Here is a 12,596-nt window from a genome sequence, read left to right as displayed (position 1 = left end):
AATATAGCCACAGTGCTTGGATACTGAGGGACGGTGCTGGCCTCTTTGTATGCCAAGCATGCATTGGTCTCGTGAATCTGCACTGGGCTCGTGAATCTGCACTGGGTTCGTGAATCTGCACTGGGCTTATGAATCTGCACTGGGCTCGTGAAGTGCCTCAGGGCTCATGAATCTGGATCCAGGCAGGCAGCCATAGGTCAATGGGAAACCAAGCTCATTTGTGCTGCATATTTTGTGAACTTGTGTGTGCTCCCTTTCCCACTGCAGCAATAGAGTTATCTGTTCGCTGCAGCAAGAGAGCACCTGTTCTGAACCATTAATACCACCTGTACTAAAACAATAGGACACCTGTGTGGAACCATTAGAGCATCTGTTCTGAAACATTAATACCACCTGTACTAAAACATTAGGACACCTGTGCTGAATCACATGAAGCTCAGCATTACCCACCCTAAAACAAGAATTAAAATGAACAGCTGATTCAGCCTACATAATGTCCTGAAGGGGGCGCTGAGCGAACTTCTGCACACCACCAGGGATGATAAATTCTGTTCCTTTACCTGTCGCTGCTGCTCTATATGCCCTGACTGCAGGCTCACCTGACACACTCACCTGCTCCATGCCGGGCTTGTCTACAGAGCCCCACTAGCGCCTCAGGCATCAAAGGAAGCTCTCCAGGACCTCTCAACCTTTCTATGGCTTTGGTGCAAAATGGAACATGTGCCTCTCCACTGATCACCCATTAGAGTTCCCGTTACTGCAGGTGGTCTAACGTCAGAGCAATAAACAGCACTCAGAGAGGAAGTACCACACAGATAACAATCACTACACACTTCCTATGAAAGCTTTCTCGTAAGGACAGAAAACACATTTGCAGTGTATGCTCATCTTCGAAGTGCTAATGACGAGGAACCATCCATAGAAAGTGTGTGCTGGTTTTATCTGTGTGGTACTGCATCTCCACTGATCACCCCCATTACTGCTGGGGCTCCACTGTTAGAGCTATCAACAGCGCTAAGATACACAGCACCACACAGAAAAAAACACTTCCTATGAATGGTTCCTCATAAGATCTATACACCTCTTAGAAATAAATGACCCTTTCCTCAGGTCTACATAAACATTCATAAATGCAAACGTCAGTAACCACAAATAGGGATATGGTGGATGATGTCACCACTGAAACAAGGAGCAATATTGCTATGACGCGCCAAGTGACACACACCATGCTTCCGTTTTCAGCGTTTAGTGCTAATGAAGATGTTGTGAAGAAGATATTGAGCTCTTATGCAGGACAGGACTAACCTTCTTACAAAGGGCATTTGGTCTGGTGACAAATTACAAGCTGGCTGTGAATGAGAAGATTGGATGCGCCTTGTTTCAGCACTTAAGTGCTAAAGTGTGGTTTAATCACAAGTAAACAGTCGCAAACAAAGACTTACGCAAGCTTCTGAAACTGCCTCTATTCCTGGCTTTTCAGCACAACCCATTTACCAGCTTTGATTTGTGTGTGTGTGTGTATGTATTCTGTGTGCGATACGAGTTTTCACATATGTTTGTGTGCAGGTGTACACAATGCTTATTTTGTGCGAGTGTGAGCGAATGCGTATTATGTGTGCCTGCGCTGGTGTGTGTGTGTGTGTGTGTGTGTGATATGTGTGCCTACGCATTAGTAATGAACATAGAATGTACTGTATGTGTGCAAGCGTGAAACAGCAAGGCATGATGACAGATATGTTTCCTATGTTTTTATAGGATGTAGTTTCCCTGCCGGAGTAGATAATTTATGTACTAAAAGAGAGACATATGTTAGCCAGGCAACGTAATGAGTTTTGGGTTTTTACTGCTTCTGTGGCTGATCTACCTCACGATGTAAAAGTAGATTCAAACATAAAGAGAAATAAGGATTTAACTGATTTTCACCTCCAGCAATTAAAGCAAATCTGTGCCAATTAAAAAATTATGACAGTCCTAAGATTAATTCTACTCTTCCAGCAGGTAATGTTGAAAATGTATTTTATTTAAGTGATTATAGAAAAGGCTGCTTTTGATACGGGGTTGTGTTTTGTTTTCTAACATGCTGCATTAAAACCCATATGCGTGGATATGAATTTGGCAATGGTGACAGCAAGTCTTTGTAGTTGAGGCCAATTTTTTAGATTCTCAGCTGACTCGATTACAGGTTTGATTGATAATTGCTTTTACCAACAACTGAGGCTAGAAACCCAACTGGGAGCAGAAAAAAAACTATATACAATCACTTCTGATGCATCAAACTAGATCAAACTCACTGATTTCCATCATAAAAGGTGCATGCAACTTACCATGGTACAATGGTAAAGGAGCGACCAGAAGCAAAATAACAAAGTAAAGTGTTTTAAAACAGGGTGCCACTTGATGACCTGTATTTATTTATTTTTTTTTACCAGTAATGAAAGATTCAGCACTAACAAAGCTATTTTGAGCTATGCAGTCATAAAGCAACCTATTTCATTCCCAAAACACTTCAGTACACACAGGTTCCCCAGGAGTTGAAAATAGTCTCTCTGTCAAGTAAGATTTATCTTAATTATACAGCAAACACCAACACCTCTTTTTAGTCACACTTTGTATATTGCAGTTTTAAGATCTACATGTTTTTCTTCAAACCAAATGCCTTTCTACTAAAGATGTTTCCCTTGACGCGTTGGCATATTGTTGTTGGTGCCATTGCATGCATTGCACTAATTAAGCTCATCAGAGGCCTCTTCTGATCCTATGCATTATTTATCTGATCATGTGACTGTCTGTGTGAGAGTAGGGGTCACCATGTTGTCTATCAATTGCGGACGTGGAAGAATTTGGGAAGGTTGTAGATGCCGCTGCCCGACTCATCTACAACCTTCCCAAACTCTCCCACGTCACTCCTCTGCTGCGGTCACTCCACTGGCTACCGGTCACTGCCAGGATCCGGTTCAAAGTCCTGACCCTCGCCTACACTGCAACCAACAGGACGGCCCCTATCTACTTGCAGGACATGATTTGATTCTATATGCCTGCTCGACCACTCCGCTCTGCAGCAGCAGGTCGCCTTGTACCCCCTCCCACCCGAGCAAAGGGTTCACAGAGCTTCTAGACCCTAGCTCCCCAGTGGTGGAACGAACACCATGTTCCTCTTCGAACCTCTCCCTCACTCCGCCATTGTCTGAAGACTCATCTCTTCAGACTATACCTGGACTAACTACCACCAATCTGTATATCATTTCACTTTAAATCCTCCCCTTTCATGACACTCGTTACATGTGCCCCCATTCCAGCACTTTTTGGTAATTTGTATTTGTCCTAATATTGTAGCTTGTTCTTCTGCCTAGTTGGCTTGGAAGAGATTAGGTCAGAATAGTGTTCACTGTGTGAACTAAACTGTGTTTTTGGCTAGAAATAGCTGTGCGAAATAAGTATAGTATCTTACTAAACCTGTGTTTTGTAGTTGTCCATGACTATGAAATGCACTGTTGTACATCGCTTTGGATAAAAGCGTCTAATGTAATGGAAAGCACAATCTAGACCACCAATGCGCCAAAAACACACAAAGCAAGGCCCCGCTCCTTCTCTCCTGTTAGCCCCCCAGGAGAGCAGTGCAGTACTGTGGACTGCAGACGGCTGGGCACATCCCAGCAACAACTTTATCCCAGATTCTTCACCTTTGGTTCTTGAGTAACATGCAGTTCAGCTGCAGAACGAGCAGGCTGCTAGCGTTTACATGATGCTAACTGGGGCTTTTACCCCACAGTAACCAAGGTCATCCCAGATCATGGGTTTTGGGGGGGGGGAAGCAAGAAGGAAAGTCTTCTTCAGTCAAACCCATTTGCATTTTGGTGCAGAACACCATGATGGCTGATGTGAATTTCCTAGCCCAGAGCCTTCAAGATAACGCAAGTTTAAATAATCGACCAGTTTAGTGTCTGCATCGCCTAAATGCAGAAGCAGGCACTGAAGTGGTTAATCTGCCACTCAAAGACACTGGAAACCACTCTCTTCGGTACAACATGCGTTTCTATAACGACCATTTCCCGTCCTATTTATGATTGATGTCGCCGAGGTGAACTTTCTGCAAGGCGGGGCTTGGTGCGCCTGCCATGGTGATCTCAGCCAGGCTGCAGGAAGGTGGTGGCACAGGTGCGACTGGGATGTCTGGGTAATTGTGCACTGATGATGGCGGTCGGGGGGAGGGGCCCCACGGTTCCTCATGACCAAACAGGCAAACGTGTTTTTCCCCCCCAATTAGTATGAACATGGAAACTTCACACCTACGCTGTGTAACTCATGGTACACACTCTGGCATGCTACTGAGGCTCAGCTAAGAGGAAGAGAGGCTGGCGATCGGCATCCAATAAACTGGGACTGATAAATCAATGCGCTCCAAACACATGAAAACCAGGGCGTGTCCGCAAGGGTGGCTGATATTCTCTGAGTGGATTCTGGGCGCACACAGGAATGTCCATCTGCAGGAACGTGCGCTACAGGATTAGCACCGCGCTAGCGATGAGACGGGCAGGTGCCTCAGAGAAGCGGCGGGCTGTAAGACGAGACTGAGGCCAGGGACAGCTGAGATTCCCTGTCTGCCTTCACCCCTTCATTCTGTCTGGGGCTGAGCCTGCCCCCAAGCCTGAGATGAAAGGAGCCTGACTGAATAGATTAGCACCTTTTAATCAACCCATCGTGACTAACGAGCCCCCACTAATCCATACAGACTCTGAGGAACCCGCCAAAGCATCCTGGATGTTTCTGGGGTTTCTACAGTTATAGATGGCTCATCATGATTGGTCCTTAGGGGTCTTCTCCGGGCATACTGACCACCAGGGGGCACCACATTGTCTCCTGAAGTACAGCGGCTGACGTAACGCACATTAGGAACATAGCCGCCCCTTCAGAGGGGTGGGGGAGGCGGTGGGGACAGTTCCATTGACTTCCATATGGGGATGTGCTGTGGAGGTCACAGACTGGGAGGTCAGTTGGCGTTGCCTTCATCTAAAAACCTGGACAGTCAGATCGGAAGGGATCCCGCGACACTGTCACCTTACCATACGGACACAGCAGTATGCCAAAGGTGTGCCAGAGGCCTGCCAGCATGGATACCCACATCGCGGATCGTGGAATTTGGCACACGCCTTCCCTCACAATGCAACCACTTCCCCCTGCCTCATAGTCCACTGTATGCACGAATCAGCACCTTCGCTTTAGATGTGTCGCCACAGGAATCAACATGATTAGTCAGAAAACACTGGCTACTTCCTGAAAAGTTAGTCTGATCTGCACTGCTTTCACCAGGCTTGCATTGTGGAGAGGCATAGATGTGCCGCGCAAGGCTAGGGTGGATAGGCCCATGTTAGCACCCATATTGTTTTGAAAAATATCATGTGATTTTTAATGAGTGTTAGGACTTTGGAAGAATAAATCTCCTGTCAGCACATTCCAACACTTCCCCCGTAGACTAGCTGTCTGCTTTCCTGTTTGCATTTACATATTACTGCCATTAATAACAATGATCATTTTATGCAACGGGGAACAGCAGCACACTCCAGTGTAGTGCTGTAGATTAGTTTTGTTGTTTGACACTAATGATTTCTACTTTATTGATAGTGGGATTATTAAAAAATAAGCAATAATCCAAAAAGCAATCAAAGTTCTGTCCAGGCGGAACTAATTGAGTCTATTAAAGTATACGCTGGGGTGATAGCAGCTGGGGAAAGTGGATGGTTTTATGGCCTGAGGGAAGTGTGATTATAGAGTCATCTTTATACTGGGGGAACATTACTATCACATGGAAAGTTTTAGCGCAGATGACAAAAATTGTGCATAATCTGGGTAAGGTGACAAATTTTCTGTAAAGATATAATAATAAATTTAGGGCCATTTCATGCCTCGTTCAAGTCAAATTTTCATTGGGGAAATGTTTCTAGTCCAAGACTAGGCTCAATCCTTGTCTAGGAAAGCAGCCCATAAATATTATAATATTTATAATTATATCAATAAAAAATGTAATTTTAGGTTGAAATGACTGGTAGGTGGCACGTATATTGGGGCACTGACGAGAGAGTGAAGTAATGAACAGGCTGGGGAGGGCATGAGCTACCTGTCTGGTACGGAGGGGGAGGGGGCATCTCTTTATTTTAATAACCTTGCCACCGCATGGGGGGCGGGATGAGGAGAGATTAAAGTGTGACCTGGGAGATCGCGGCTGACTGCTTTTGTCTGACGGCACTGAGAGTGGTGCCCCCCCGGGCGAACGCTTGCTATTTTTAACACAGCCAAAGCTTTTGCTCTCTCATCGATTCCTGCACCGTGTTATCACCTCTCCTTCTCCCATGAGGCACAGTTCCAGGCCAGGCCACTACTATAACACTTCTTCTCTCTCCGTGTCTCCACGTCTCTGTTTGTCTGTGTCTCTATATCTGTCCTTCTCCCTCTCCCACTCCCTCTCACTCTCCCCCTCTCTCCTTAAGGAAATAAAAAAAACACATACATTATGTTCCAGACAGCAGGCTTGCTGCATTATGTATTTACTCAGTCATGTTCCCTCTAAGATGGTGATATTTAAGGACCCAGGGCTCTGTATTCACTGTGAGATAGTGCACCTGGGATCTCATTTACAGCAGGGAGCCTACACACCTTTCATTCATTAACGTCCATCTCTGTCTAATACATAACAGCACATCAGCCAGAACAGACACGAGTACACATTTTAACACAATGTCCAATAGGGTAGCTGCTGCTGGGGTGTGGGCTGTCCTTCTGAGATTTCGGGCTGCTGTGAGGGGATGTGCCCCTGTGCTCCAGTACTGAATCCAGACTGCACACGTGCGGACTGTGGCCAGCAGGGTAGGGTGCAGTTAGCCGCGGCACTTCCCAGAGTTTCGCCCGTGGGGATTGCCCACGTCTGAGCGTTCACCCGTGACTACTTGGGAACTGCGCGCACCACTTCAGCACCTAAACCGCATTGTTCTGCAGGTGTGCGGCGAGTCGGTGTCTGGTGGAGCGAGCTTCACAGGAGGATGTGTGCTCGTCTGCGCCCACCCAGATTGATGGAGGATGTTTCAGCCAGCATACGGACCTATGAATACCACTGGATATAACAAAATGGCGGAAAAATAATAAATGCCTGTAAAACAGATGTGTGGTCACCTCACTGTGAAGAGACCCAGGGGTGCCACAGGGCGACGGGCACCTCACTGGGCAGAGATCTGGGCGACATACTGACCTATTCAGTGCTTCTGCTCACAGTTCTGTTTACTTGTATACTTTCCGAAGCAGAAGAGGCCTTGCGCCATGAGAAGCTCTGCTGGCTCTAAACAAACCACCCGCGTGGTGCGCCGTGGCTGTATGACAAAGCTGAGCGGTGGGCACTGACCGCGAGCACAGACGCTCAGTACAGCCAGCTGCCATCGGCCCTCAGAATTAAATGAATTAAAATTTAAGAGATATGGTACAGTTATGTAATAGACGCTGAAAGCGCTTCCTCGCCAGTGCTCTTGAGTAACACTACGCTTCTTATATCCTGCTTGTGCCGGAGACACAAGAGCTGATGTCATTCCTATCTCTTGTTTATGCCCTCGCCCAGACTGAGAAACAGCAGCACTCAGAGCGCATCTACTCGGGTGGAAATGAGCTGATAAATAAAAGATCAGAAAGCCGCAGAGAAAAGGTCAGGTTTCTAAAGTGCCCGCCCTGATGTGTGTTTACAGGAGCCGAGAGGAACGCGTGACGCCCCTCCCTAGCACAGCGGGACACGCGTGCGCACGGCCGAAACGCGCTGAGGGGGTGCCGGACCGCCAGGCCCAACAGGTCCGTGCAGCGGCACGGCCAATACCGAAACGAGCCATGGAACGAGCGGCACTGCTGCTCCCGAAAATGAGACCCGGAACCAGCGGCACCCCAAGACATCGGGCGGGAGCCCAAGACATCGGGCGGGACCCCAAGACATCGGCCGGGACCCCAAGACATCGGGCGGGACCCCAAGACATCGGGCGGGACCCCAAGACATCGGGCGGGAGCCCAAGACATCGGCCGGCACCCCAAGACATCGGGCGGGACGAATTTTTAAGAAGCGAAAAAATAACAGTACTAAGAATGCAAAGCAGTGAGAGAATAAAAAGTGTTTATATAGCACGTTTTGTACAATGCTTAGCAACCCTGTGTCTTTCAAATAAAAATAATTAATTGAAAAAGAACACAATTAAATGAGACCATTAAAAGTAAAACCAGAAACCAGCAATAATGAAAAAGGCAGAACACATGAGAGAAAAGTAAAAATGAACGTGCAATAAAAGATACGGTTTAAAAACCTTTATAAAATCCAAGATAGAATACTAATTAAAAGCCGGTGGGATGTCAACACCTACAGAATCCTAGGGCTCTACTGGGGACATATTTGGATAAGCATTCAGAAATATAATGATACTAACCCATTTAGCACTTCAAAAAAAAGCAAAAGTTTCTAAAGTTTCTAAACTTTATAATCAAAACAGATACGGTTATACATTGTACGGTAGGGACTGCGTACGGTATTCGATTTCACATGACCAAGACAATGCAACGATCAGGTCAACTTGCAATAAATGCATGTATGAGCCGCTCGGAATCAGGCTTTGAACGACACAGTCTTACTTTGGCAGTATTTCTCAGATAAAAAAATGCTGCTTTAGCCAAGCATTAATATGAGCTGTAAAAGTCAGATGTAAAAAGTCAGTGCAAAATTTCCCCTAGGCCCTTTAGTATAGTGGTTTACACTATAGAGAAAGAGAGATACATTTCTTTTCCAATTTTTCTTTCTGAACTTTAGGGCCTTAAAGAATTTTTTCTTTTTTTGACATCCACATTATGGTGTCTGATAGGCAGTTAAACAGTGGCTGAAAAGATAGTCCTCTACTTTCTTGAGACTACACTGGTGTTATGCCAAAACCAGAGCCATATGGGAGGAGGGTGGGTGGAGCAGAGGTCATAGGAACCATGGGCTGTGGCCAGGAAGGGGTGGGGCCAAGGAGGGAAGAGCATGCTTGATTCTGCCATGAATGCATTGCAAAGTACCGGCTTGACACACCATGCAGCTGAATAGAGCATTGGCACACCTCATCCAGGAGTGAGGGGCATTATGGGTAGGCTGAAAAGGGGTTGCTGAGGATCACCTATGCTGTTCCACTCTCTCCTGTTATTACCGTTGCTATTATAATTACAGCCCTATAAATGAACCAATAATGGACTGCAGCAACATCTGCTAATGCCATTAAATTGAATTGTTTTGGGGAACCTAACATTAAGTTCAAAAATTGATTAGCAGGGCCTTCTCAACTAAATAAAATACTCACTCTTTATTGATTACTTATGTCTAACTCAGGGCAGGCACTGCTATCGATATTAATCATGCCTTAATAATGCATACGTCAATGGCTGATTAATGTGATGGTGCTATAAAGCACCAAGCAAATGAACACAATAATAATTATTGCTGTTTATATGCTTAGATGTTCTCATGGTGGATGAATTTACGACGTTGGCAGGTTTACAGCTCGCTCACGATGTTCCAGCTCACACATTTACACAGCTGTAGATTTTAACTGCAGTGACTCAGATTCTGTGGCTCCAAAATCCCCATCCAACCAGGGGCTTCAACCCCCACCCCACCCACCCCCCCCCTTCCCCTTCCCCTTCCCCCTCCCCCCCCCCACCTCCCTGTGTCGCTCCAGTGGGTAAAGACTGAGGCCTCTGTAAAGGGCTGAATGAGTCATGGCACATTGGCGACAGGTTCCACCTCTACTGACTACAGATAATCATCTACTGCCCATGCATCCCACCTGTTCCTTCCAGCCACCAGATGACTGCATATGGGCATCTGTATGTACCACCTGTTTGAGGACTGCTGCTGTCCATTGTTGCACTGCCATTGGATGCTCTGTCCCCGCCTCCCCTTTCATGAATATTTATAATGAGCCAGCAAATCAGGACTCAACACTTCAACAGTGCCAGGGGCAGAATCCGGTACTGAGTATCTGCTAAAAAAATAAAATAGAGTATCTGTGTAACAGAGCACCATGGCCCTCAGACAATGCTAGTCAATAATTTGCAAGGACGATCAAAAATTCTGGTCCAGCTTTCTAGTTTTAAAAGTCACCTCCCTTTGTGCTCATAATGGCATTGCTGCTGCTTCTTAGTTAATGATTTATGTTATGTTCTGTTATGTTATGTTCCTTTTAGGAACACATTTTTTTCAAGGTCACTATGCAATAAACAGTTACCCGTTTCTTTACCTTATTCAATTTTCACCTGCTTGAGAGAAAGACAAAAACCTTATGGTTCATGAATCAACCATCAACCCTGGCACTGATTTTTTTTTGTCAGGTTGTATCAAGATAAGCAATAATTCTATGAAAAAAGCAAGAGGGAAATGACAGTAAAAGCTGACACGAGGTTGCATCAAGTCTGAACAACGTGAACAAGGTGTAAAATACAGCAAGAAATAATACCCTGACAAATTACCTGCTGATCTACTGTACATTCATTATTCATGCATGAATGTTAACAGCATCAAGGATTCAAGCAAAACCAGACTGAAACAGAGTAAAAGGCATTATATTGAACGTAAATAATATATATTTATTCCTTCCCTGTAGGGTATACCATCGAAGCCTGGCATCTGTCATCCATCTTTTTATCATGATTTATTCAAAAGTTAATTTGCAACGGAGAGCCTTTGAGGTAAACAACGGATACATTAATATCGTTTATATGGGAACTGACGGAGCAATATATCACCCAAAGGAGCGGAAACCTAGCAGACGGATGGAACCATTTCTCTGGAAACCGTCAAGAACCACTGCCCATTGACTCTAGGCTGTATCACTCTATTTTAGTGCCACTAGGACTCACTCCTGAAAGCCTGGTTCCTGAGGCAGTGGTCATTATTTTTCAGTACTAGCCCACCCACTGAAACCCTCCCCACCTCACACGGTGTACTGTGTGTATAGCCTAGTGGCCACCACCAAACGCAGTTGACACTGGCCCGGTCAGGTTTAAATCTCAGACCATGGGAAGTATCACATACTGAACCTCAAAGTACTGCAAAACCTTTTTTTTTTTACTTGACAAGCAGCTAGGTGCATCTGATATCTTTGGTATTCTAAGGAACCCTTTATCTTCCTGTGTTGGCTGCAAACCGCCAGGAACCAAGGTAGCCAAGCAGTCGACACACTTTGGCACAACTCTGTGTCTCAGAGACTGAGGAATTATGGGTTGAACATGTTCAAAAGCCTGTTGGGGATGAAGACAAACCGCTTGAGTTAACGGATGCGTTGTGTAATGTGTGCGCTGAGGAAAGAGGAAGAACTGGCACCCTGCCTGCTCTTTGGGATGCAGCCAAAATTTCATAACCCATCTCATCAACCCAAACAAGACGGGTCTACAGCCAAAGAAGCGACTCAGACAGCTGAGACGCAGTGACACATCACACCTCCTCAAACCCCCCTACGGGGTTCTAAGCTGGCATCTCCCCGGTGGGTTTATTACCGCTACAGTAAGTGCTGTCTCCCGACCGTCAGGGTAGAGTGTGCGGACACCTCTAAAGATCTGATCTTCTGTGTCTTGTCACCAAGAAGACACGGACTCTGGATGAGCCTCCCTAATGTGAAATGAATGTGATGCGAGATCTAACTTTGAAGCGTGCCCAACTTTTCCTACGATTACTGTGGATGAGAGGATGTCCCCGCGTGTCTGCACAGAGCGAGAAGAGGTGGGCCACAGCAGAACCACAGTGGATCAGTCCTATAATCACAGCCAATCACCGGACTAGGAACTTATTAGCTTGTGCAATCATGACTGATGAAGACAAGTCTTCGACTTAGACCTGGATAACTACGTGAATTGCAGTGTAAATCTAAAATAAACTTACTAACACTGACTGACTTACTATTCCCTGACACCCACACTCACACAAACACACACGCATGCGCGGACACGCGCACACAAACACAGAACCAGATACACACACGTTCATAAGTGCACATGAAACACAAACAAAAGCACAAACAGGTATATGGCGCAATGGCCCATATGCAGGCGTTACCTGGATCCAGAGAGAGGGAACCTGACAGGTTCTGACATCCAGTGGTTCACTTTGCTATGCTACCCATCCGGCAGTTTTGGAAAAGGTGGTGTGGGAGAAGGGAGGGGGGTGCACGTGGAGGGGATGAGGAAGAATCAGAACTCCTTTCTCTCTTTCAGTTGTTCCTTTTTTCTCTTCTCTCCTCCCTCGGAGCGGCGGAGTGCGCTCTCTCTCTCTCTCTCTCTACAGGCGGAAAATCGGAATCCTGGCGACGAGAGAGGAAGGAATGCGCTGTCCTTTTCCCCAGGAAGCTTCTTACTCTTCAAGCACTGTGATAAGACTGTTCTCCCATTTGCTCCATTCCCCTCCCTCCCTCCCTCTCTTTCTCTCTCTCTCTCTCTCTCTCTCGATCTCCCTCCCTCTCTCTTCTACTCTCCTTCTTACACACACCAAGACCGCCGCCAGCCTCCTTCCACCCCACGCAGGTGCCCCCCCCCCCCCCCCCCACCCAGAGCCTGAGCGAATG

At 46.3% G+C, this 12,596-nt stretch overlaps 1 protein-coding gene across 1 annotated transcript in view; it reads right to left on the bottom strand.

The window, feature by feature from the left end:
* Positions 1–12,436, bottom strand: part of gramd1bb (GRAM domain containing 1Bb) — a 131,721-nt gene extending 119,285 nt beyond the window's left edge. The window contains exon 1 of the mRNA XM_035384978.1: positions 12,092–12,436. The gene's annotated coding sequence lies outside the window, so the exon portion shown is untranslated. The remainder of the gene's footprint in view (positions 1–12,091) is intronic.
* Between the last annotated feature and the right edge of the window lie 160 nt (positions 12,437–12,596).

The sequence above is a fragment of the Anguilla anguilla genome, chromosome 12, assembly GCF_013347855.1.
Source record: "Anguilla anguilla isolate fAngAng1 chromosome 12, fAngAng1.pri, whole genome shotgun sequence".
In the NCBI taxonomy this organism is placed as follows: Eukaryota; Metazoa; Chordata; class Actinopteri; order Anguilliformes; family Anguillidae; genus Anguilla; species Anguilla anguilla.
The sequence above is the reverse complement of the archived record's forward strand: the minus strand, read 5'-3'. Positions and strand labels throughout refer to the sequence as shown.